At 46.7% G+C, this 24,249-nt stretch overlaps 1 protein-coding gene and 1 non-coding gene across 5 annotated transcripts in view; one reads left to right on the top strand and one right to left on the bottom strand.

Annotated features, from left to right (window-relative positions):
- Positions 1 to 24,249, top strand: part of SLC39A11 (solute carrier family 39 member 11) — a 325,403-nt gene that overhangs the window by 144,655 nt on the left and 156,499 nt on the right. The gene's annotated exons all lie outside the window — the stretch shown is intronic.
- LOC123326756 lies at positions 14,416 to 14,520 on the bottom strand. The gene has a single exon (XR_006541303.1). It is a non-coding gene; the product is annotated as a U6 spliceosomal RNA (small nuclear RNA).

The raw sequence follows: 24,249 nt of genomic DNA, 5'->3' as shown, positions 1-24,249 counted from the left end.
CCTTCCCTTCCCCTATGCTAATTCGAGCTTTTAGGGTGTTTTGTTTTGTTTTGTTTTTTAAGATTTATTTATTTATTTTAGAGAGCAAGAGAGAGAGTGCTGGTATGCAAGCAGGGGGATGGACAGAGGGAGAGGGAGAGAGAATCCTCAACAGACTCCTCACTGAGCTTGGAGCCTGACTCAGGGCTCCATCCCAGGACCCTGAGATCATGACCTGAGCCGAAACCGAGAGCCAGCCGCTCAACTGACTGAGCCACCAGGCGCCCCTAGCTTTTAGTTTTTTAATGGAGAATTCATGGCATCAGTTACTGCCATTGGGAGAGGTTTTGTGATTTGGCCACTTTCCTTAACCTGATCTTTTCCCGGTCTTCTGGTCCTTACTTTGCATCCTGCATAGTACATCCCCTTTGTCTCTCAACATACCCATCAGCCAAGGTGGGCGGAATTCCAGGTCCTCAGCTCCAGAGCATGGTCTGTATTTTTCTTGTAACTCATTGTGTTCCTTCCACATATTATTATGTGAGGGGCCAGGGGACCCACCCCACCGCGTCCACCCTTCCGGAGCACCTGCTGGGGTGGAGCCAGCCAATGAGCTACCAGTCCAGACCTCGATTGGACTCCACATGTGGGCCTTCCAGGTGGGAAGCTGTCCTTGGGTTCCAGTCAAGGGAGGGTTCCAGTTCAAGGGAGGGTTTTAATCCTGCGTGAATTGGGAATACCTTCTGAATGCTTTCCGAAGCCAACTGTGAGTCATGAATACCTTCTGATCCCATGATGACGGTTTTTAGAAATAGTTCTCCTCTTTGAAACAGACTTTCAAATCCATTCCACAAGACTTTTTCAAATCCCAGCCCTTGAGGAACGTGTGCTTCCTGTTTCTTGACCATTCCTGAGGTTGTGTTATCCCTTTTTTTCTCTGCATCGAGACTTATTATTTTTTTTTCTTCTGGGAGGTTTTATGGATAAAGTTCTTCCTTCATGTTTAAATGCTGCTGGTGCAAACGAGCTGCTCTCAGATCGTTGGTGATGTGGAATGCCTCATACTGTGTGAGTTATACAGGTTTTAATGTCCATTCATTCTTTGATGTATTCAGTAATTATTCACTGAGCGTCTGTGTGTCAGGTATTGGTGATATAGTGCTAAACAAATGGACAAAACCCCCTACCTTCCTAGCGCTTGTGTTTGCAATGGAGGGCATATGTGATAAAGTAAAAAGGTAGAACATGTAGGAACTGCATAGCATGAGTGCTGTTTGGAGAAAAAGAAGGCAGGAAAGAGGATGTTGGGAATGTTGATGTTTTAAATGGATATTGAGACTATTCACCACAAAGATGGTCTGTGAATAAGGGCCTGCAAGAGGTAAGGGGAGGAGCCATAGGAATGTCTGGAGGAAGAGAATACCAGATTGAGAGGGAAAAGCAGAAGCAAAGGCCCTGAGGTCGGAGCAAGCTTGGCATGTTCAAACAGCAAGAAGACCCTGGGGCCTGGGAGTGTGTGTATTATACTAACGGGCTGTCATTTTCCTGAAATTTCCGACAGAAGTGAGCGTCAAGAACGCTTTCCGCAGCAGGGACAGAAGCTGGCGGGATGGAGTGAATGTGTCTCTAAGACTGTCATGTATTATCACGGAGGGGCCCTGGTTCTGGAGAGGAGGGATCCCCTTGTGCCATTTTCAGAATGAAGATGGCCCAGCCGCTTGTCCTTGGCATGAAAACACGAGCCTGCCACGGAGCCGGGATAAAGCATGCTTATCTCAGGGCTCTGTTCAGATCCATCATGACCCAGGCGAGCACGCCGGACAGGCTCCCCGTAGGGGCATCTGAGTCCAGGGACTGGCACGAGCCCTGTCACTGAAAATCACCTGCAATTTTTCCCTCTTGCCCCACTGCAGATTTTTTTCCATTCCAATTATCTCTCATGAATAAGTGGGGGAAAAAAATGGATGTGTTTCATGTGGGCATCACAAGCTTGCCTCAAAGGAAAGGTTTGGACCTCTTTGTCCCCATTTCAATGTGGCACTGACAAGAGTGACAATAATTGTATCAGAGGGTCTAATTGCCCGCCCTTCAAAGGAATCAGGGAAATGGGCCCCATTGTAAAGCCACCCATCATTTTGCCTTGTGTGTTTCTGTTCAAAGACCCAGTGGGAAAGATGTTTGTGAAGCGACGCTGGACAGGGTGAGGGGGGACGGAAGCAAGCCTAGAAGAGAGGGCAAGAGCGAGGCGGCTTAGATTTGAAAGGTGCGGCCAATAGGTCTCAAAGCCTTTTCCAGCATTTTCCTTCAAAAGCATACTCCTAACACGCACCAGCTTTCCTCAGTAAAACTCGAGGCTGGCATGTCTTTCTCAGATGCCTACAATGGTCTTTGAAACACCTGTTGCTGCTCTTCCTTACTGAGATGGGGATGCTTTTCAGTCTTTTGGTAAGATGGTACTTAATGAGGTTTTTTTTTTTCCTAAACCAGGTGGAGCATTAATTCACATTACACGTTTTCTCTTAGCTCACCTCCTCACCGAGGACCTAAACGTGCTGGGGGCCTGGCGGAGGCCCGGGGGCTTATTTCCTGGCTGTGGGTGCAGGGAAATTGAAAAGGTCCCTGTAGGCTCTAAGTCTCTGTGGTTGCAGCCCCAGTAGCCCTATATGCTAACAAATGCAGTCAAACGTTTAGAACTTAATAATAAGCTCCCTTGGCTCGTCTCTGCTTGACTTTGGTCTTGGGGTCGGGAGAAGTCAGGCCCCTCCCCGCTGTGAGTGTGCCCCAGCTATTCTTCATTTATTGTTTTTTCGACCATCATAACCAACCTTTATTTCCACCCAGAGATCTGGACATTTTGGGCCATGACAGAGCATGAGATGGTGTCTCAAGAGAACAAAAAGGAAAAACTCCAAGTTTGACCTTGACCCCCCAAGGAGGAGGTGCTAATATAGTAAAGCATTGAAAGTGCTTTAAGGAACAGACAGGACGTGAGTTAGGGAAGAAGCCCTGACTGCAGGATGATCATGAATTCATGGACACTCATGAACTGGGTAATCATTAAGAGCCACATGAATGCAGGATGATGGACACATGCCTGGCAGTGAGTGTGCATTGTGCGCTTGTGTACTCTGGTGGAACATGAGCAAAGGAAGGATGGGTGGATCAGAGAGCATTTGCCATCACTGGATTTGAATAGCTTCTCCACAGATCTCTGTCTTGCTTTGCAAGTTCTTCGGCACATGCTGGAGAGCCTCGGGGGGTGAGGTACGGGGTTTCCAGGATCCCTCTGCCCTCCTACGAAGTCCTCAGCAAGGTGGCGTCGGTGTCCAGAAAGGTGGACCATTATAAAACTACATCTTTCTCGTCTGGCAGCTCTCAGGGACATGAAAAATGCTCCACTCTGCCTGGGTATAATTAAACTTTGGGCTAGAGTTTTACCCTGCAGCTTTGCTGGCAAATTCAATAATGATGAATTAAGTAGAATATCTGTAGCGTTAATGCAAACAGGATTTAAAATAATATATACAGTTCACTTAATTACATTCCCTGTGACTTCCCTCCACCCTCCAAATGTTAGCTTGGCATCCAGTCTAATTGCACCAGCTTTTCTGTCTCAAAATAGCCCGGTCTCTTCCTTTCCTCTCTCCACGGTCATTTACTCTCTGTGTTTGTCTCCCATCCTGTCTGAGATCTGTTTGCCTGCCTGGGTGTTTTGGTTGTGAGGTTCGCTTTCTTCCCCCAGTGTACTCAGTCTGCAGCCACTCTAACATTCCTCAGCTTTACTGGGGGGTCTAAAATGATTAGGCTGTGTGTTCAGGGGCAAGAGCTAGAAATGGTGGCCACTTCGTCCTTCCACCCATCAGGAGCACCGCTGCTCATCTGTCCTCGGCTCTCTCCTCTCAGACCCATCCCTGGGGGTTTCTTTGGGGGTGAGGTTTGGAAGGTGAAAGTAGTACATTTTCTCTCTGGACTGGTAACTTCTGACTCCTCTGTCAACCCCTTCACTTGCAAAGTGGGAGGGATTTATAGGACCTTGGTTATCAGGAAGCAGGGTTAACCCCTTTCCCCTGGTGCCCGAGCTTTGCTCAGCATTCCTGTGACAGCCTTGCAAGTGTAGGTGCCTCGCGGGTCATGGGCTGAGTATCCAGCCTTGCTTAGGGGGGAGCTTTCTCACCACTTAGGCACCAAACTGCAAGAGGGAACTGCTTGGATCTGAGGTGGGAGACAGTCAGGAGAGGTGCCCTGCGTGCAGCAGAGAATGCAGAGTGGACTCTGGACTTGTCTCTTTGCTTTGGAGCAAAAATCGTCCGTGCTTCCCGGCCCCAGAGGCTTGCTTTCACTGGGCAAACATTTCAGTGCTTATTTCCAACCTGCTGTTCTCTTGTTCGGCTGACAGCTGTCAAGACTTGATCAAACCTGCGGTTTTCTCTTGATCAAGGAAGGAGCTTGTGTCCAAAGGGGAGGCAAACCCACTTCTGACTAGCTAGGGGAAGAGGAGAGAGTGCATTTTAAGGACACAGAATCCAGGGTGAGGGGGATCAGCCCTCTCCGGGGATGCTGGAATTAGGAAGTGGGAAGCCAATGGCGCATATCTATCCATTCCTCCCTGCCTCCCCGCCAGTGTCTGTCCTTTCCGCTTTCCGTCTGCATTCTTCACCCTGCAAGCTTGCTTTCTCAGCTGTGCCCTAGCCAGTTAAGGGCTCCCCTGTGGCTCCCGGGTCACTGTGCCCACAGTTCAATAGAACATGGAGGCTGAGAATCTGGCAGAGTGGGTGAATTGTACCTGCCTGGTCCCTTGACCATCTCTGGGGAGCAGAGTAGAGCACGCCTACCCCAGGCTCTCCTGCGTGGGGTGAAGGCACCCCCAGAAGATGCAGGTGGGATGGGGGTCTCGGCTGCCAGCTCCCTTCCCCTTCGAGGTCCTGTCTGCTGGATGGGAGCACCTGCCTTCCTTGGCGCTAGGACAGGAGCAAAAACACCATCCTTGGGTGTCACTGTTCCTCTTCCCGTGCAGATCTTCCAGGGACAGGCATCATTGCTGCAGCCAAGGAAGGGGGGATCTCTGAGGATTTTCAGAGATAATTAGGTGATGGACATCATAGGCTCATTAGCAGGCAAAACTTTTCTAATTAAAAGACTAGGGAGGCTGAGGAACAACGCTTCAGGCCTCTCAACAGTATTATCTTTGGGGCCACTTAACAGTCAGCCAAAAATCTGCAGAAGAGTACAGCCAAAGGAGTAGAGGGAGAGAGGTCCCTGCACATCTGGACAGCATCTGGGGCCATGTGGGACCATTCTCTCGCTTGCTCCCTTTGCTTGGGCCTGGAGCCATGATTGAAAATGGGTGAGTGGAGAGCTGGAGATCTACCCACGAGGCTTTGTTGGATGAGCGAATGACCCGTGGGCACACCATTTTCAGAGATAAAGCCAAGAATAATTTCCTGCCGGGTGCTGCCTGACCCCCAGGCAATTGACCTGAGACCGTTGCAGGTAGAAACCAAGTCTGGATGGGAATATTTACCCAGTTGCCCTGTGACAGGATACGCAGAGCTATTGTGTAAATGCAGCGTGTTCAGAGGTATTCTGGGGTCCTGCTTGTGAAGGAGGTGTGGAGGGCATCTCCAAGCCTCTGCAGGGACAGACGCCACAGCCAGAGAGGGTTTCAGGTGAATACACCTGTCTTCAGGTCCCGATTTCTCAGTGTGGTCTGCTCATCTGCCCCCCACTCCCCACACTGCCCCGTCAGAATCACCGTAAACCCTGATTGAAAAATGTGATTGCTTCCCTGCTTTAAACCTATTTACATGAACAGGGTAGGTTTTTAAAATGCAGATATAGAAAAATCTACGGGTTATAGTAAACAAAAAAAGCAAACTATAAAACTGGAAACAATATCATTCCTTTTGAGTTTAAAAAAAAAAAAAAGGAACTGTTGGAAAGGACATATTTTGTCCTGGTATTAATGTGGTATTTTTTTCTGGAAGACTACATTAGAATCTGTGATGGCTGGTTACCTTGGAAAGAGACACTTGGGGCGGGGAGAGGGAGACTCCTGGGTTTCAGCTCAACCCTTCCTGTTTGCATTTCTAACCACGTATCTGTGTTACTTTCATGCTCTTAAATGTCATCAGGGATTATCTGGGCAGTGGGATTACACACCATTTTCTTTTCTTCTCTGTGCTCTTTTTGTGTTAAGAAAATCAATTTTTAAAAATGCACTTCACAAAAATGAACCTGTCACTGGGTGACAGGACCAGATTCTCCGAGGAGGAAATCCCAGTGTTGCATATTTAACATGCACACCGATGTTTGAGAATGTGGTGGATCAGAGCCTGCCACCCCAAAATGTGCCCTTGCGGCATACCGATGATTTGGAGCAGACGCTTGAGAAACGGGCAGATGCAGGAAGGGCTCTCCGACTTCCCCCTCCTACCTAAAAACATGACAGAAGATTTCCTGTAAAGGCCTGAGCCTCGCCAGAGACGCTGGTCTGCCCCGGGAAGTCCCCATGAGGTGCCCGATGAAAACAACCCTTGTCTCCCATGGGTTCCTGCAGATATTTACCTTCCCACCATCTGTCACCCTTTTTTTTTCTTTTAGACTTTATTTATTAGGAGGGAGAGAGAGAGAGAACGCACGAGCAGGGGGGAAGGGCAGAGGGAGAAGGAGAAGCAGACTCTCTGCTGAGCAGGTAGCCTGACATGGGGCTCGATCCCAGGACCCTGAGCTCATGACCTGAGCCGAAGGCAGATGCTTAACCGCAGATGCTTAACTGACTGAGCCACCCAGGCACCCCCTACCATCTGTCACCCTTAAGGGCAAATTGTGCTTTCCTTTGTCTTGTCATTTTCCTACAAAGCTGTCGCTCTTTGTTAAGATGCTCCATAAGCCCCAAGTTCTAATCACCCCTTTGAGTTACTCATCACCAAGCTTCCCCCACGTATATATGTGCTGCACATGTTCATAAACTGTTTTTCTCTTGCCAATCTGTCTTTTGTCTGTTTAATCTCCAGGCCCCAGCTACAGAACCTAGGAGGGTGGAGGAAAAGTTTTTATTTCTCTCCTATAAAAACCTGATGCTTCCCAGATCCTTCCAAATGGGCATCTTGACAAACACCAGAGCAAACACTGTCTGGTGTTTTCTTGTTCCTTTCACTGCTACCACTTGGGGATGGCGACGCTGGGCACGTTTACTCGGGGATGCCTACTTCACTTGCACATTTCTGAGCCTATCTCCCGAGAAATCGCTGGTTTCCTCTTCAGTAACCAGTTGGAGAAAACTCTTTTAAAGAGCTCATGTGATGAGCGGCCTACCTGGCTGATCTCCCTATTTGAAGGTCAATTTTTTGTAATCATAGGAGTGAAATCCATTGTATTCAGAGTCCCAGATTATGCAAATTGAGCATACAAGGGGGAGGGAGTATTTTGGGTGCTATCTTTAGAATTCTGTCTAGAATGCTTAAGAGAACTTTCCTATTTTTTTTTTACCATTAATATATTTACTATAGATTTTTGATAGATAACTTTTGATAGAAACTAAACATAGTCTCTTTTTACCCACAATAGTTTGCATCTATGTTCTTAAGTGGATGTGGCTTAAATTTTTTATTTATGTTTTGTTTCTCTGGTTTGAATATTAAGGTTACACCAGTATCATCCAGTGTCAAGTTGTCCTTCTTCCCCCCCCCCCCATTAATTATCTGGAATAGTTAGCATGGAACTGGGATTATTTATTCTTTGATAATTTGATAGTATAGAGGAAGGGAAAAATCTTTATCTCTACTCTCTTATGTTCAGTGCCTGGGACCTGTGAATTAAACTTACAAAAGACAGGCTTAGAGGAGAAAAGCATACACATTTTATTTTTAATTTTACATGCACCAGAGCTCCACAGAAAAGACGTGAACACCCAAAGCAGCATTTAGGATTGAGAGCTTATATACCATTTTGACATGGAGTAATTCACTGTGGAAAAATGACTAGATAAAGGAAAAAAGATCTGAGCTTTTAGGGGCCATACATTGTGGGAAGAAAATATCTAGGGGAAACTAATGGTAAAGAAGAATTATTTCATAAGGTTTGTTATGCAGATTCTAGTCATCGCTGATGTTCTCCTCTTTCTGGTACGGGGATGGGAGGCACCATTATAAAGGGTGATTTATGCCCTGCTTTTAGGCAGAAGGGGAGAAGGCAGAGAGTTCTTCCTGCATCTGCTGTTTCTCAGTTGCCTTAAGCACAAAATAATCCTTTTGCCAAAATGGTATATTTTGGGGTGGCATATTCTGATCCCCTTTAATCGTTTTTACGAATAATGCCATCTTGCTTCTGATGTGTATGTGTGTACTGTGTGTGTGCACTTCGTCAGTACCCTAGGGGCTGTGCGCTTTGGAGATGCGCTGTGGGTGTTGGTAGGGCCTCATCCAAGATCCATAGTGCTTCTCCATATTTTATATTGGTCTTTATATTTACCAAGTATCTTCTCCCCTCTTTTGTACTTTATGGGTTTATTGACTTCTCTACATGACTTCCTCCTTTTTTCCTCACCCTTTATTTGTTTGGCAGTTTTAAATTCAGTTTCTCTTTTGTGGCTACCTTTAGTGTTTTAACATGCATAATAGACTTAAGGATGTTCAAAATTAATTAGTATCTCTCCCCTTCTCCCTAGCAATCTTTCAGGACCCTGGATTGCTTTAAGTTGGTTTACCCTGGCATCTTCCATATTATTATTTTTTTAATATTTTAGTTCTATGGTTTTTTTTTTTTTGATACCTCCAAATTAGCTACTAGTATTATTTTATTTTATTTTATTTATTTATTTATTTTTAAAGATTTTATTTATTTATTTGACAGAGAGAGACACAGCGAGAGAGGGAACACAAGCAGGGGGAGTGGGAGAGGGAGAAGCAGGCCTCCCGCGGAGTAGGGAGCCTGATATGGGACTCGATCCCAGGACCCTGGGATCATGACCTGAGCTGAAGGCAGTCGCTCAACCGACTGAGCCACCCAGGCGCCCGTATTATTTTATTTTTTTTAAGAATTTATTTATTTGAGAGAGAGAGAGCACGTGGGGAGAGGGGCAGAGGCGAGAATCTCAAGCAGACTCCCTGCTGAGCAGGAAGCCCGATGCGGAGCTTGATCTCATTACCCATGAGATCATGACCTGAGCCGAAACCAAGAGTCAGACGCTCAACCGACTGAGTCACCCAGACGCCCCTTATTGTTGTATATTAAAGAAAGAAAAAAACTTTAGACTTTATTTTTTAGAGCGACTTTAGGTTCACAGCAAAACCAAACTGAAGGTTCAGAGATTTCCCGTATATTCACTGCCCTCACTCATGCACACACCCCCCACCAGAGAGGTCAGTTTGTTCCATTTGAAGAACCTCTATGGACACATCATTACCACCCAGAGTCCACAGTTTACACTGGGGTTCACTCTTGGTCTTATACCTTCTTTGGTTTTAGACAAATGTATAATGACATGTATCTACCATTATAGTATTGTGCAGAGTAGTTCCACTGTCCTAAAAATCCTCTGTGCCTCACCTGTTCACCCCTCCCTCCCCATTCCCCCAATAACCACTCATCTCTTGACTGTCTCCATAGTTTTGCCTTTTCTGGACTGTCATGCGGTTTAACACATACGGTCTGTGTTCACATATAGTCCTTTCATTATTGGCTTCTTTCACTAAGGAATATGCATTTAAGGTTCACTCATGTCTTTTCATGACTTGATAGCTGATTTCTTTTCAGCGTTGAATAATATCCCATTGTCTGGATGTACCAACATCTGGATGTTTATCCATTCACTACCTATTCAAGGCCATCTTGGTTGCTTCCAAGTTTTGGCAATTATGAATAATGCTGCTGTAAACATCTTGTGCAGGTTTTTATGTAGACATGAGTTTTCATTTCCTTCGGGTAAACACCAAGGAGAGTATTTACTGGGTCATCTGGTGAAAGTGTGTTTAGTTTAGTGAGAAACTGCCAAACTGGCTTCCAAGGTGGCCATGCCATTTTGCATTCCCACCAGCCACGAATGAGCTCCCGGCGGCTCCACGTCCCCTCCAGCATGTGGTGGGGGTCAGTGTTCCAGATTTTGGCCATTCTAATAAGCGTGTAACAGTATCTTGTTGTTGTTTTCATTTGCATTTCCCTGATGACCTACCACATGGAGCGTCTTTTCATCTGCTTATTTGCCATCTGAAATCTGTTGTGAGGTGTCTTTTAAGGTCCCTGGCCCTTGTTTTAACTGGTTTGTTTTAACTAGTTTGTTTTCTTACTGTTAAGTTTTGAGAGTTCCTGGTATATCTTGGGTAACTGTCCTGTATCTGATGTGTCTTTTGCGAAGATTTTCTCCCAGTCTGTGGCTTGTCTTCTCCTTCTTGATGTTGTCTTCGGAAGAGCCCAAGTTTTTAATTTTAAAGACATCCTGCCTATCAGTTACTATTATTGTTTTATAAGATCAGTGTTTGCTTGTATTTTCCAGCACTACTGTTTATTTCTCTGCTCATCATCGCTCCTTGCATTGACCTCCTGTCCATTGTCTTTCTTACTTTAATATTTCCTCACTTAGGATCCACGGGGATAAAAATCACTCATCTAAAAATATCTGTATTTTGCTCTCACCCTTGAAGGAAGAACTGAGTTGCATCTAAATGCCTCGGTTGACAGCAATTTGTATTTCCTTTGGCACGTTGGCAACATCATTCCATATCCTTGCACTTAGACTGCGTCCATCAGACAAAATTTTGAGTTGTGTTGCATGTTGTGTTCTCTGTGAGCATTATAAAATTGTATCCAGCAGTGACCTCATTTACATTTTCTGTCTTTCTCTCAGTTGCTTATCCATCTTTTTCATTTGTCTCTGGTGTTTCTCAGTTTCAACATGATGTGGTTTTGTGTGTACACATACACACGTGTTGTTCTGTGTAAGTCTTGGAGTGCTCTTTTAAACTGAATACTCGTTACTACTACTACTACTATTATTATTATTATTATTATTATTATTATTTCTGGAAAGTTTTTATCAATTGTCCCTTCAAATTGACCTTCTCCCTCATTGTTTATTTCCTTCTGCAGCACTTAATAGATGTTTATTCTATGCTCTTATCTCCCATGTGTCTTACACTTTTCTTGATGTTGTCTATCCCTTTAACTCTTGGTGGGCTCTTCTCTGGTTCACTGATTAGTCAACTAAGCTGATTCTAATCTCCTATTTAACTTGTCTGTTGAATTTTTTTTAAAGATTTTGTTTATTTATTTAGAGCATGAGCAGGGTAAGGGGCAGAAGGAGAAGTTGAGAGAGAACGCCAAGGAGACTCCATGCTGAGTGCAGAGCCTGACTCGGGGCTCAATCCTGCTACCCCAAGATCATGACCTGAGCCAAAATCAAGAGTCGGATGCCCAATGGACTGAGCCACCCAGGCTCCCCTTATCTGTTGAGTTTTTAATTTCAAGGACTACAGTTTTTATTTCTGAGTTGTCCTAGTGGGTTCTTTTTTTACTATGTCTGCTTTTCCTTTGTTACAACTGGTTCTTATGGTTTTGATTTCTTCTTTTATGTCTTTAATCAGGTTAGGCATATTTTGTATTATATTTTCAATGGTACGTCTGTTATAGAAAGCCGTGTTTCTCCTTCATTGTGTGTCCACAGGCTCCATTTGTGGTGTATTGTTTTCTCCAGGGCTTTGTCACTTTTTAGATCATTACTTCTCTAGTGGGGCATGTTTTTCCTCGAAGCATTCCCAGGGCCCTAGATCATGGGAGAGCCCTTCAGCATGGTTCTACGTTTGCTTCTGTAAGACTCCTTTATAGCGATGTTAGCCTGGAACTGATGTTTATAGTCATGTCCAGGCTAGGGTTTTCCCAGTCCACGCAGAAACTAAAAACTCAGCACTCTGAACTGTTTGAGGTGAAAGCCCATGGTTTTCGTTCTTTAAGCATTTTTTTTTCCTCCAGAAACCAGGTAGAAGCATGTCATCATCCTTTTTATCTCTCTCTGCAGCTGAATGGGTATTTTTTCCTAGTCCCCGCTTCCATATAGGGACAGAATTTTCGTGACTCTTGCGTTTATAGAATTTCACCTCCTGCCTCGTGTGGCACAAGGGCCTCCTCTTTGCCCCAGGTAGACAGTCACACCCAGAATCCATCCGTGGGATCTCCTTAATCCCTAGGCTGCATCTGAACCAGTTTTGGTGTTTCAGCTCCAGTTTATAGCTTCCTTATCATTAATGATCCCCTTTCTTTGTTGTAAGCTCAGATGTGCATCTAAAACCTTTTTGTTTATTTCATCTGTCATTTTGAGGCTGTTGTGGAGGGAGATTTTGGTTTTATCCTAATCTCTAGTCTTGCTGGAAACAGACGTATCTCCAGGAGAAATGGAAATTTGCACAACAATTGCGCCTGTGTTCTGTCTTCTGTCCTTCACCAGATCCGATGTTTCCCAGCCTCTGCCCTATAAAACAGGCCAAACCACTTCCGCTCACAAACTCATATCTCTTTCAAGACTTGTGGCTCCACGTTTCCACAGCTTTGACAATGAAATGAAAATACAGACAAGTGTTCGCATTTGACAGGACTGATGTGAGCGGCAGGTTAGGACTTCTGTTAGGCCGTTCCGGCAAGGAGGGAATTTTTCAGTGGGGACTCATTTTATAAGTAGTGAGTACATTTGTATATATTTTGGGTTTAGGAGCATGTTCGCTTTCCCATTCCACCTTACGATTGGAGATGTTTTCCATCACATCCAGAACCACATGGTAGGGAACTTGGCATTGCAGTAATGGGGGTGGGGGTGGGTGGGAAATCTCCTGTTAACCCTTTCACGACCCAGGGCTAGTTTGGTGGGCCACTGTAGCTGAGCTTAGCCTGCCCCGTAAAGGACAGATCTATAGGAGAAGCCCAAATTGTAGCCCACATTTCTCAAGGGTGGATCTTGATGTGTTACCATCGGGATTCCTTGGGGCACTAGAGAAAAAAATACAGATGCCTGTGCTCTGCTCCTGATTTGCCTAAATCAACTTTCTTGGGAAGGGCTGGTGAAGTTCCCAAGGTGATTCTCAGTCCTACTACAGCATGAGAATATTTGTCCCGGGGTGCCTCAGTGGGGTGGTGATGGTGAAGCCAGTGCATGCCTAAGAATCTTTTTGGTAAATAATTTCCTTTGAGATGGATAGGCTACTCACAGAGAGAACCAGGATCTTAGGCTCTGCTTGAGTGCAGTGTAGGGGAGGGAGATTCTGCTCAGTGGTTTATCAAAAGTCTTATCTTGGCATGTGATTTTCTTTTTGGGAGGAAGGGGATGGTTTAAAGCCACTTGGTGACATGAAAAAAAAAGGGGGGGGGGGACAGAGGACAAGAGAAAATCTAGCTGAGCATTAACTTCTTTGGGGCTGATGCTAAAATGTTGCCCAGGTTTCAATTAGCAGAGCACCTTCTTCCCCATCCCTGGTCCATCATGAGTTGCCATGGCGGCAGGCACACTGCTCTCTGGATAGCCCACCCTGCTACCTGCCTCTGCCAAGGGCCATACTGTAGTTTGGCTGAGCCCAGACCTGACTTCTCCGAAGGCTCCGGGCTGCAGTGGAATAAAGTGGGACAGATTTTGGTGGGGAGGTGAGAACCTGCCACTTCGGGTGGTTTATGGTTTCGAGATGTGTCAAGCAGCTCTGTCTTGTTCGGATGCTCTGTTCCCACTCATGTGCTTTGGACTGGATTCAGGAACTTTATGAGCAAAGGCATAGCATGTTATCCCATGGGCAGGCACACCTGTCACTTCCCTTTGGCACTCACTCACCCGGTGTCTGTCTGTGGGTTTCCTTTGCTTGGGTCCTCCTGGAACAGGGTTTTTCAGAGTGGGTTCCATGGGCTTTCTGCACTAACGCTTGTTCCCATGTTCCCGGGTTGGTGAGTGAGGAAGATTATGGAATCTGTCATTCTAATACAAAGTACGAGAGAAGGAACATGCTTTGGGCATAAGGCGATGTGTTCCCTTTGGTGCAAGGTGAGCAAGATGGTAAGAGCCCCAAGTGAAGATTGCCAGTAAACACTTGCCAAGAGATCTGGGCTGAACATAACAAACTTGGGAGTCCATTCTCAATGGGTTTCCACTGTGTTTTTCTGGATCTTTCTTTCTCCTCTAAACTGTGTTCCCAAGAGTGCCTGTCACACCTGCTGACTCGGCTCTCCCAAAAGTTCCAAGAAACTGCACTTTGGGGAAAAAAAAAAATTTAAATATGATTTTTGTAAAAGTTATTTAGGTGACACTTCTTTTTTAAATTTTATTTTATTATAACCTGAGATCTACCTGCTTAAAAATTTTGAAGCATATAATCCATTATCGTTGACTTTGGTACGATGTTTTACAGCAGATCTCTACACCTTATTCATCTTGCTTAACTGAAATGTTATGCCCATTAAGTAACTCCCTCTTTGAAAAATGTGGAATGCTTCACCAATTTGGGTGTCGTCTTTGGACAGGGGCTGGGCTAATTTTCTTGGTATCTTTCCAATTTTAGGATATGCACTACTGAAATGAGCAGATTTACTTGTCTGCTTATGTACGTACCTACGTATGTGTTTTTGCATGCTCAAGTTTGAGAACCACTATGGAAGACTCACTTGATCGTGGCTCAGTTAGGGTCTTCTTACCATCTAGCTGCTCGCAGACAGCCCCCTGCACATCACCGCGCACAGGCGTGCGCACGCACTCACGCATGGGCACTGCTTCAGCCCCGCACCTCTCTGTGTAGTGAGAGCTCCCATGTGGCTTGAGATAACTGGCACTCCACCTTCCAACCCTCTTTCACGTTGATCCGCTTTTACATTCATGGTCTATTGTAATCTGGGCGTCACTTGGAGAGTCTGTCCTTCTGAAGCCTTCATTTTCATCAAAGCATTTCTGCTTTTAGTGGAAGCTGAAGGAATACAGAGCACTCACCAGCCGTGCGTCTCCCTTTCTCCAAATCTCTGCTGGATGGCATTTGTTTTCCCACTCGAGACCAAGCCATTCTTCACGTGTCCCTTGTGGTCGCTGTCTGAGTAGGGGCAGCATGAGGAGGTCTGTTCCCCAGCCTGCAGACATTCCTGCTCTGCCCTGTTTAATCTTATCATTTCACCAAGCGGGGTCGCCCTTGAACATGAGGGCAGCGCTGATCTTACATGTAAGCCCCACTCCATGTGACTTCCCATGGTTTTTATCCCTGCTCTCTCAGAACCAGGGTTTTTGTTTTGTTTTTGTGTTTTTGCTTTGCTTTTTAGCTCCAAGCGACCTCATGTCAGTACAGATAGCTTTGCTTGTCAGTCTTCTTCCGTCTGACCCAGCACTTCTGCTTCAGAAGGCAGAGGGCTCAAGAAATAAGCTTCCCATGCTGGGGTCCACGCTGGGGTCCATGCAGAGCATCCTCCAAGGCAGCTGGGTATCTGGGCGTAATGCCCCCCTGGGTTCCTTACACAAAGACAGCCACCCTTTGAAGATGTGGTAGACCTCAAATCTTAACCACAAATGGTAGAGGGGTACCTGCATGGCACAGTCCTTTAAGTGTCCGACTCTTGGTTTCGGCTTGGGTGGTGATCTTGAGACTCATGTTGGGTTCAGCGTGGAGTCTGCTTGAGTGGGATTCTCTCTCCCTCTTCCTCTGCACCTCCTGTTTGTTCTCTCTCTCTCTCTCTTTAAAATAAATAAATAAATCTTTAAGAAAATGGTAGAGAAAGAGATGTGTCTTCCTCCTGGGAGCTGCATGGATTTCCAGAAACCAATTTCCCTCCTGGTCATTCCCCTTCTAACTTACGTTTATGGCAGATCTAGGGGATAAAGAATGGTGCTCATTCTTCCTGGCAATTAGCTGTCGGATGCTATTTCACCAAACCATTATGTTTCAGTTTCCAAGATGACTTTTTAAAAATTATATGTATATAGTTTTTAAAGACACTAAATTTAAAAACAGAAATATAATGGCTTAATGAAATAGCATTGAATATATAATACATATAGTATATCGATCATGTATGTATTTATGTAATCACGTGTGTACATGTACAGTTTGTCGGTCTATCTATCTATCTATCTGTCTTATCTATGGATTGATAATAAGCAACCATCCAGCGCACTTCAGGGATGCTGGTGACCTACTTTATCCCCATCTCTCTGGTAGTACCATTTTTTTAGGAAGTGCAAACTGGTATTAATGTTAGTCTACATAAACTACATTAGATGAATAAATCCGCTATTCAAAAAAGAAAGAAGGAAGGAAAAGGAAAGAAAAAAAAAAGAGAGGGAGAGAGGAAGTTACTTTGTATTTCAAAGCCGCATAGACGAACTTAAAGGGCACTAGCCCTCTCCCTGTATTGATGGAAAGTCTCTATTATCTTTAGCAGCTGGTGACCCTTTGTGAAAGTTGAAAATGTCAACATGACTGAATCTTAAAAAGCATTCCCAGTACAGCCAAGGCTTGGCTTTACTCCACAAACATGGAGTATGGGGATCTGAAGGTATTTGAAAAATCTGCACCAGATCCTATGGTGATCTAATTTTTTTCTCCCTTACCATGGCCCTCCTGCCCTTTTGGATTTCAGTTGAGAACGGATTAGGTGTACCAAGCACTCCATTAGCCTTTCTTTTTATATTTTTATAAATACAATTCAAGTTCATTGTGGGAACCACTAAAATATGGTTTGTGTTGCACTTGATGCATGCCGGCCAGGGAGGCCCGCGCCCACTCTCAGCTACTCCCCACCACGGTCCTTTAGGGCGGGTAATATTAGCATCCCAAATGGCAAACATGGAAACTGAGGCACAGGGGGTATCAAGTGACAGGTGCAAACACACATAAGCAGGAAGCGGTAGGGCTGGGATATGAACTGGCGGGGAAGCCGTGAGTGAATGCAGGTTCTCAGGTCCCCAGAACCATCCTTCCTTTTCCTTTCCATGCAGTGACACCGAGAGTCCTCTCTGTCATTGCTTTGGGGAAAAAAGGGGAAGAGAAAAGTCTGAAGAGGTAAGAAAAGAGGAATGTGCCAGAGAGTCCGCCATGGACTTTCCCCTCATGTCCCTGGTGTGTAATGCCGGAGGACAGGATGCCATCGGCCAGCCTGCCGGCTGCTTAGACTGCGTCTACCTTGCCCCTGCCTGCCCACACCATCCGTCCATCTCTGATTGACCGTCCCCAGGAGAGGGTCGGGAGAAACTACCAGACCACCTCAAATCAAATAAATTGGTGATAATCTGCACGTGGGCACATGTGCATATTCCCTCTTCCTCTCTCTCTCTCTCATGCACACACACGCACGCATACCCATGCACACACATATACAGCATGCACATGCCAAAAAAAGGTGAATAAAAGGAAAACTTTTGGGACTCACACCCATTGTAGCTTTCCTCCCCGTTAATCCTGGCAAGGGAAACAGGTGGCTTCTGTGTCCGAATCACTTTTACTGCTCTGGTGAATGGGGAGGCGGTGGCGAAGGTAGGAGAGTGGTACCCGGGCTGCCAGGCATGTTTGCCATGCATCCCTCTGGCAGTGACACCAGATTTTTCTCTTCACAGTCCACCCAACGCCCACGAGTCAGACCTTGGCTGAAGTTTACCCAGATATGATGTGACTTATGTTCTTTTTTGCGGAGAGCACCCATGAGTCTGGGGGTGTGGTTTTTCTATATTAGTTTGGTCCCTGTTCTTGTAGAGCTGTTTTTTTTCTTTTTTTTAAAGATGTTATTTATTATTTATTTGAGAGAGAGAGAGTGAGCGAGAGAGAGAGAGAGCATGAGCATGGGGAGAGAGAGGTTTGAGAAGCAGGCTCCCCACTGAGCAGGGAGCCCAACTCCAGGCTCGATCCCAGGACTCTGGGATCATGACCTGAACCGAAGGCAAACCCTTAACTGACTGAGCCACCCAGGCACCCCTAGAGCTGTTTTTTTCTTAACAGTGGGTGGCTGTGCTGAAGTTTACCTTTGCACTCTATCTGAAATGTTTCTGGAAGAGATTAATAGCGTGAGAATATTGCTGGGGAAATAGTTAACTAATGAAGAAAAACTTTCAGAGACAAACATTTAGCTGCATTTACATGATGTGTAAATTATTCGCATCTCGATGATGTGCTAATTGCTCTTTACTTATAAGCCCAGGCTGATTGGAAATCAGCCCACCCAACCTGAGAATGTCCTTGATGGGGCTTCACCTTTCTAGATTTGCAGGGCTGCACTAACCACAGAGGTTCTCTACCTGTAGGAATACAGGTGCTTCTGCCCACTTCAGGTTCTGTGGCAGAATGTACTTTGTCAGGAGCGCATCCTCTCCCCCAGAAAAGTGTCTCTGCTGATCCTTGGGGAGTGCTGTGCCATTTGCTCCCCTCCTTTATCTGCTGGGATGTCTTCCTGGCCAGTAAGCTCGTCTTCTGAGATGCAACTCATCCACTTGTCCCACCTCCAAATAATCCCTTGTTGTCCTTCATGTAGCTTTCTGTGAATCTGATCCATGTCTGGGAGGCATCAGTCTTGGCAAGGGGGGGCTTTCTCGAGGCAAAGGAGAAGAAGCCATAGGAGGACACCGTGCTTACTTGCACACACTGCCCTTCTCCTAAGCTCTCCCGGGCTCCTCCCGTCCCGAACCTGCTCATCTCTGGATAGGCTTTTGGACCGGGTTGAAATGTGGGTGGCCAAGGACCGGGACTGGCTGGGTTGCGAAGACTGGCTGCTTTCAGGGGCTGAGTGGTTAATGTGGCCCGACCTCATGGCCAAAAGACCGCGTGGGGAACTGGGGACTTGCACAGGCAGCGAGTCCTGGGTGAGAAGGTGGACCCCAGTCTGAGCCGGCAGGCTAAGTTTGAGTCCTCTTGGCCCTGAAATGTCTGTTCTTTTTGGCAGCCCGGGGTGAAGTGTGCAGAGCTGACAGTCACCTGAAGCTGGCCATTTGCTGTGGCAATCTCAGGGTTCTTGCAGAGACCAGCGATAAGCAAGGCTAGGAAGATACAAGGTGCCTGAAGAACAGAGAGCATCAGCAGCGCTCTGAGGAGGGTGGTCTCGGGAGGGGGCGTGGCAGCAGCAGGGGCTGATGAAGTGGGGCATTCCCAGAGCCTGTTCCCCGGGGAAGGACGCCGATGTTATGTGATCCAGTGGTTCTCACATGCGGGCCGGCTGGGGGCCCCGCTGCATCAGCCCCCACCCCAGAGCCTTCAGAGATGCCCATTGGCAGCCTCCTCCCCGGGAGGTACAGACCCGCTGGGTCTCCTGCCGAGGCTGGGAATCTGGGTTTTTTAAAAAATTTTTCAGATGATTCCCACCTGAGGCCTGTTTTCAGAAGCGCCAATCCAGTCCTTTCAGGAGGCTTCCCCGGCAACAAGGCTCCTGGAGCAGGTGCATCCTCCCTAAGCCTCTCCCTGTCCCACTTGGGAGCGAGTGCAGGGAACTCCGTAGCTGCAGCAGGCGCGGTGGTCAGAGGCGTCCTGAGGCACCTGCATGGTAGAAGGAGCGTTCGTGCCCCAGGTGCTTTGGAGAGTTAGTAGGTCGAGGGGCTTTGGGTTTTTTGGGGAGGTGGAGGCTCTGCCAGAGGGCAAAGATGGTGCTGGAGGGATGAGTCAAACCAACCCCAAATGCGCAGTCAGGAGCTCAGGGTTGGACTGTCTGTCCCACTACTTGACGGCGGGGCCGTCCTCGGGATCACTCACCAGCTGAGGGCTTCCTGTTTTAGTCAGACCTCTTTTTGGTTGCTGGTGACAGGAATCAGCTCAACCAGTTAAAGCCAGATCAACTTGGGGAGAGGTACTGAAAGCCTGCAGAATAGGGGCGGGGAGGGAGCCTGCAGCAACAGGCCTGGGCTCTGAACAGCGAGGCCGCGCCGTCGAGATAGCCTCTCCAGTGGGCGCATTTCCCATGTGTTTGCTCGCGTGGCTGGGCTTCAGCCCAGGGGCCAGTGTCCACGGGGCAATATCCGTAGACCAACGGCTCCAACTGGTGGGCTTGAGTCATATGGGTCAGCCCCCGAGCTGACTACTGTGCTCCGCAGACTAGATCAGGCTTAGGGTCAGCGGCTGGATTTGGAGAGGCCTCGTGCTGAACGTACCCCAGTCTTCGCTGTCTGAGCTCTGAATCCACTTTAAGATGCAAAGGAGGCAGAGGAGAATAAAAATTCCACCCTTATTGCCAGCGAAGATTGGGCTAGAGGCAGCAGCTTTGATGCGCATCAGAGTGGGATTTGTAATGCTGGACTGCAGAATTAGGCCGATTTACCCACCAGCTCACAGACCTACTAGGGGACCCTGTGCACCTTGCAGCATGGAGGCCTAGACCGGAAGTGGGACACCCTGGCACTCAGGGCAAGCAGGCGAGGCTGGGTGGACCTCCCCAAATTCATCTCTCAAGAAACTCATTCTGTCTCCACGGGGAGGTGTGAAGTGTGGGACAAAAGGCCAGGAGTATTTAGGGGAAAGTCCCTCCTTAGGGAAACAGGAGTGGGGAAGAAACATTCCATATCCCACCCAACAAGGGGTAGACCGGTCAGTTCCATGAAGAAGGCAGAGCCAGGAATAATGGCCGGGTGGCTAGTTGAAAGGAAGAATGTTGGGGTAGGTCACTGAGCTAACCTATTCCTTTCCATAACATAGGATTTGAAAGAACCTACCTCATAGGATTGCTTCTAGGATTAGAGAAGGTAAATTCTCCGGGTAGCTACACATGTGGGGTCTTGCAAGGTGCAGAATAGGCACTTAGTCAGTGGTGGTTGAACCTGAATTGGGGAGGGAGAGGAGGTCATGAGGCAAGGTCCTGAGGTCATCTTGGGCCGCCATGTGTCATGGTGGGGTCGGTGATTACACAAGCCTTTGAAGGTTAGATTGTCCTTTTTCCAGGTTGTCCTCTACTGTCCCTGGAACTGCTCTTCCCTCCTCTTTCTTCTTTTCTTTGTCCCCTGGTGGGGATGAGGTCAAAGTAGTGTCTTCTGTTAGTAGGCACCTCTAATAGTATGCAGAAAAAGTCCACAGTGAGATTTGTCTAGTTCCACCCACTGCATAGTGTTTCCTGGAGATCCAGGTACGCTGAACTCAGGTTCGTCCATTGGTTTATCAAGCCCCTGCCGAGCCGGAGTGTTGGGGGAGAGAACAGACAACCCTCACCAATGTCAAGGCAAACCATTGCATGGGCACCACAAGGGTACCTTCTCCATAGGACACAGCATTCTGTCATGGTGGCCACTCTCTGGACCCTTCTTTCGAGTTAGTCAAGCTGACCAGTGATTTCCATGGTGATTTATACGTAGCTGGATTACCCACACCAGCAGCTAGGTGGACCCAGGTAATTAATTTCCTCGGGGAACAGAAAGGCTTTGGAATAATTCTCATGAGGGCCACCAGTGACCAAGAGATATGAATCTTAAATAAATCTTAAAAATCCTGCTTTTAATAATCTGTATCAGGGGCCAGCAGAGTATATAGCCTGCAGGCCAAATGTGGCCTGCTGCCTGTTTTTGTAAAACGAGTTTTACTGGAACACAGACATACCAACTCATTTACATATTGTCTCTGGCCCACTTTGTGCTACAACGACAGAGTTGAGTAGTTTGCCAGAAAGACAGAATGACCCACAAAGTCTAAAATATTTATTATCTGGACCTTTACCAAAAAAGTTTGCCGACCCTTGAGATGTATGTCCATAAGATAGGCATTTGGATAAATAAATGTTGGTCTGTCAGTGGATAGGATGCTGCAGAATGAGAGTCTTAACCTTAAATAAAATCATGAACTCTCTGAAAATACGAGCAAAATGTTCTGTGTAGATTATGTGGACACTTTTCTGGGAAAGAGCGCCATTGGCTTTCGTTATCCATTCCACAAATATTTAAGTACCTCTTTTGTGCTTGGCACTAGAGATAAAATTGTGAGCCAGATGGACTCAGGCGCTCACGGTGCTCACAGACCCAAGAGGTGGTGGACCTGCACACAGACAGCAAGCAAGTGATGCACTGGAAAATGACTAAATATCATGGAAATCAGGCTGCAGAAGAACCTCCCCCCTCCCCCACCCCCCATCTACCACAATGTTCTTTCTAATACAGCATTTAAATTGAACCTGAAGAGGGAAGGGCTCAGAAACCACCCTGAAGATAACATTTATATCATGGAAGTCTCAGAACAATAAATATTGACCCTTCTAAGTTCAACCAACATTTAGCCATTTGTCAAGTACCTGTTTAGAATTCCTGCCCAGCTTGGTTTTATTACTCCCAACACCAAAGCTCATTGGAGGCCTGGAAGGTAACTGGTTGTGCCAGACTTTGAAATGATTTGGACAGTCCACACATCTCTTCTTCTAACAAGAAACAAATCTTGAGTATATATTCTTAGTTCTCTGGCCACTGGAAATTCTGCATTGTTCACGTCTTGACCTCTAGCAGGTCATGGAAATTTGGTTGAGCACCATCGACATTGGAGAATATATGTATGTTCACACTTGACTGCTACATGAAGTCACGTTTCAGAACTGTATGATCCACCTAAATGTGTGCGTGCTCATCTCTACAGATACAGTATAAATATAAACAAGAGTGTCAGGATTTTTTTGAAGGTGGTCTCCTCTGGGTAGTGAAGGTTTTTTTTGTTTTTTTTTTTTTAGTTTTCTTCTGCCCTTTATCAGTATATTCTGTATTTCCTGTAATGTATGGGGAGCTCTTGTATTGTCAAAAAATATTTTAATACATTTAGAGGGAAAATAATGCTTCTCATTTTAGGGCACAAAGAGATGTCAATTCCTCTGGGCAAATGAATTTGTTCCTCATGTGGTGGACGTTCTTATTTTATGAACAGTTGGAACGTGTTGTCCCTGAAACTCATTTTGGGGAATTTCTTGAGCTAGAACAGAGTTCAGTGAACACTGGTGATGGAAATAGCCCCTCTCTCCTACTCACCCTGGATGAGTGATCATGGTAGGCCGGCTGTGGCAGAGCATAGAATCAGCGCTGGAAGGGGCCCTGAAGTCTGCCTCGTTCTGCTCATTTAAAGTTGGAAGGAACCTAGACCTTTAGAGGTTGGGACTTGTGTAGGGTTATGTACAAATTGGAAAATTGGAGATAGAGTTGACCTGAGAGTGCTCTACCATGGTTTAATTCATTTAATTGTGGCTTTCTAAACAGAGTAGGAAACCTGGTGCAGATTTAATATGACCAGTGTATCAAAGACATGAATGTCCAAGGACATGCATAAAGCTCCCCTATGGTAGTCTTCCCTACTCCTTCCTTTCCTCTCTCCCTCCTTCTCCCCTTCTAGCAGCTTAGCTTCTGAACTCCTTGACTATGTTGGAGACTCTCCCTTCCCTCCATCTTGGGTATCTTGGTGGAAGACAGAGCCTGGCTCTCAGGATAGAAGTTGGACTTCCAGCCTCTCTCGTAGCTAGAGCTGACCGTGGCTTGGCCAGTTAGATGGAGCTGAGAGCAAAGTCATTCCAGCGAGAGTGGCCAGCATTCAGGGCCAGTGACCTGAGCCAGAGCATTTGGCGTCCAGCACTAAGGACAGAGGTGCTGCCACGCGGGTATGTGGTGGCATTTTGGTGGAGCAGGAGTCCTGGTCTCCCTTGGCTCTGTTGGGGTTCCAGGGTGGGTTCTGTGGCCTCCCTGGGTGGGGTTCCACGAGCCCCCCGGGACACTTCCGGTGATTGACTTGGTTTCTTTTGCCCTTCACCAAGGCCTGTGCCCGATAAACTCTCCCTGCTGAACGTGGATGTGGACTTAAATTCTCCCCGGCATCCAGATAAAGTCTCAGCTCTCTGACCTTGTAACAAAGACAGAAAACAAACCATGAATCTTCCGACTTGTGCTTATCTTTTCCTTCCTGCGTTCCAGGGTCAACTGTTTGTATCCCAAAAAGCCAGAAAATCCCCCAAACCGAGAAATGTTTATGCAATTTGAGTCTCACATGAACCTCTCCAGCACCGCGTTTTCCATTCAGTTACGTGGCCTCTGGCAAAAGGAAGATTTCATTTCCTCTTGTAGTTTGCAGACGATGGTGCTGTGTGTTCGCGCTGACCACGTCTGTGCTCTCTTGCTGTAGCCGCTGACAGTGCTCCTTGCTAGTGTCAGCTTGATTCCTGGGGACCAACTCCTAGGACAAGAGAGGAACTGGGAGATAGAAATAGCGGGAGGGTTTATGTAGACAGAGACCCTGCAGAGACTCTGCGCAGACCCTGCATAGACATAGAGACGCTGCAGAGACCCTGCAGAGACCCTGCATAGATCCTGCATAGACCCTACAGAGACCCTGCATAGACCCTGCAGAGACCCTGCAGAGA

Source organism: Neomonachus schauinslandi, chromosome 15, assembly GCF_002201575.2.
Source record: "Neomonachus schauinslandi chromosome 15, ASM220157v2, whole genome shotgun sequence".
In the NCBI taxonomy this organism is placed as follows: Eukaryota; Metazoa; Chordata; class Mammalia; order Carnivora; family Phocidae; genus Neomonachus; species Neomonachus schauinslandi.
This window is presented reverse-complemented; position numbering and strand designations above follow the sequence as displayed.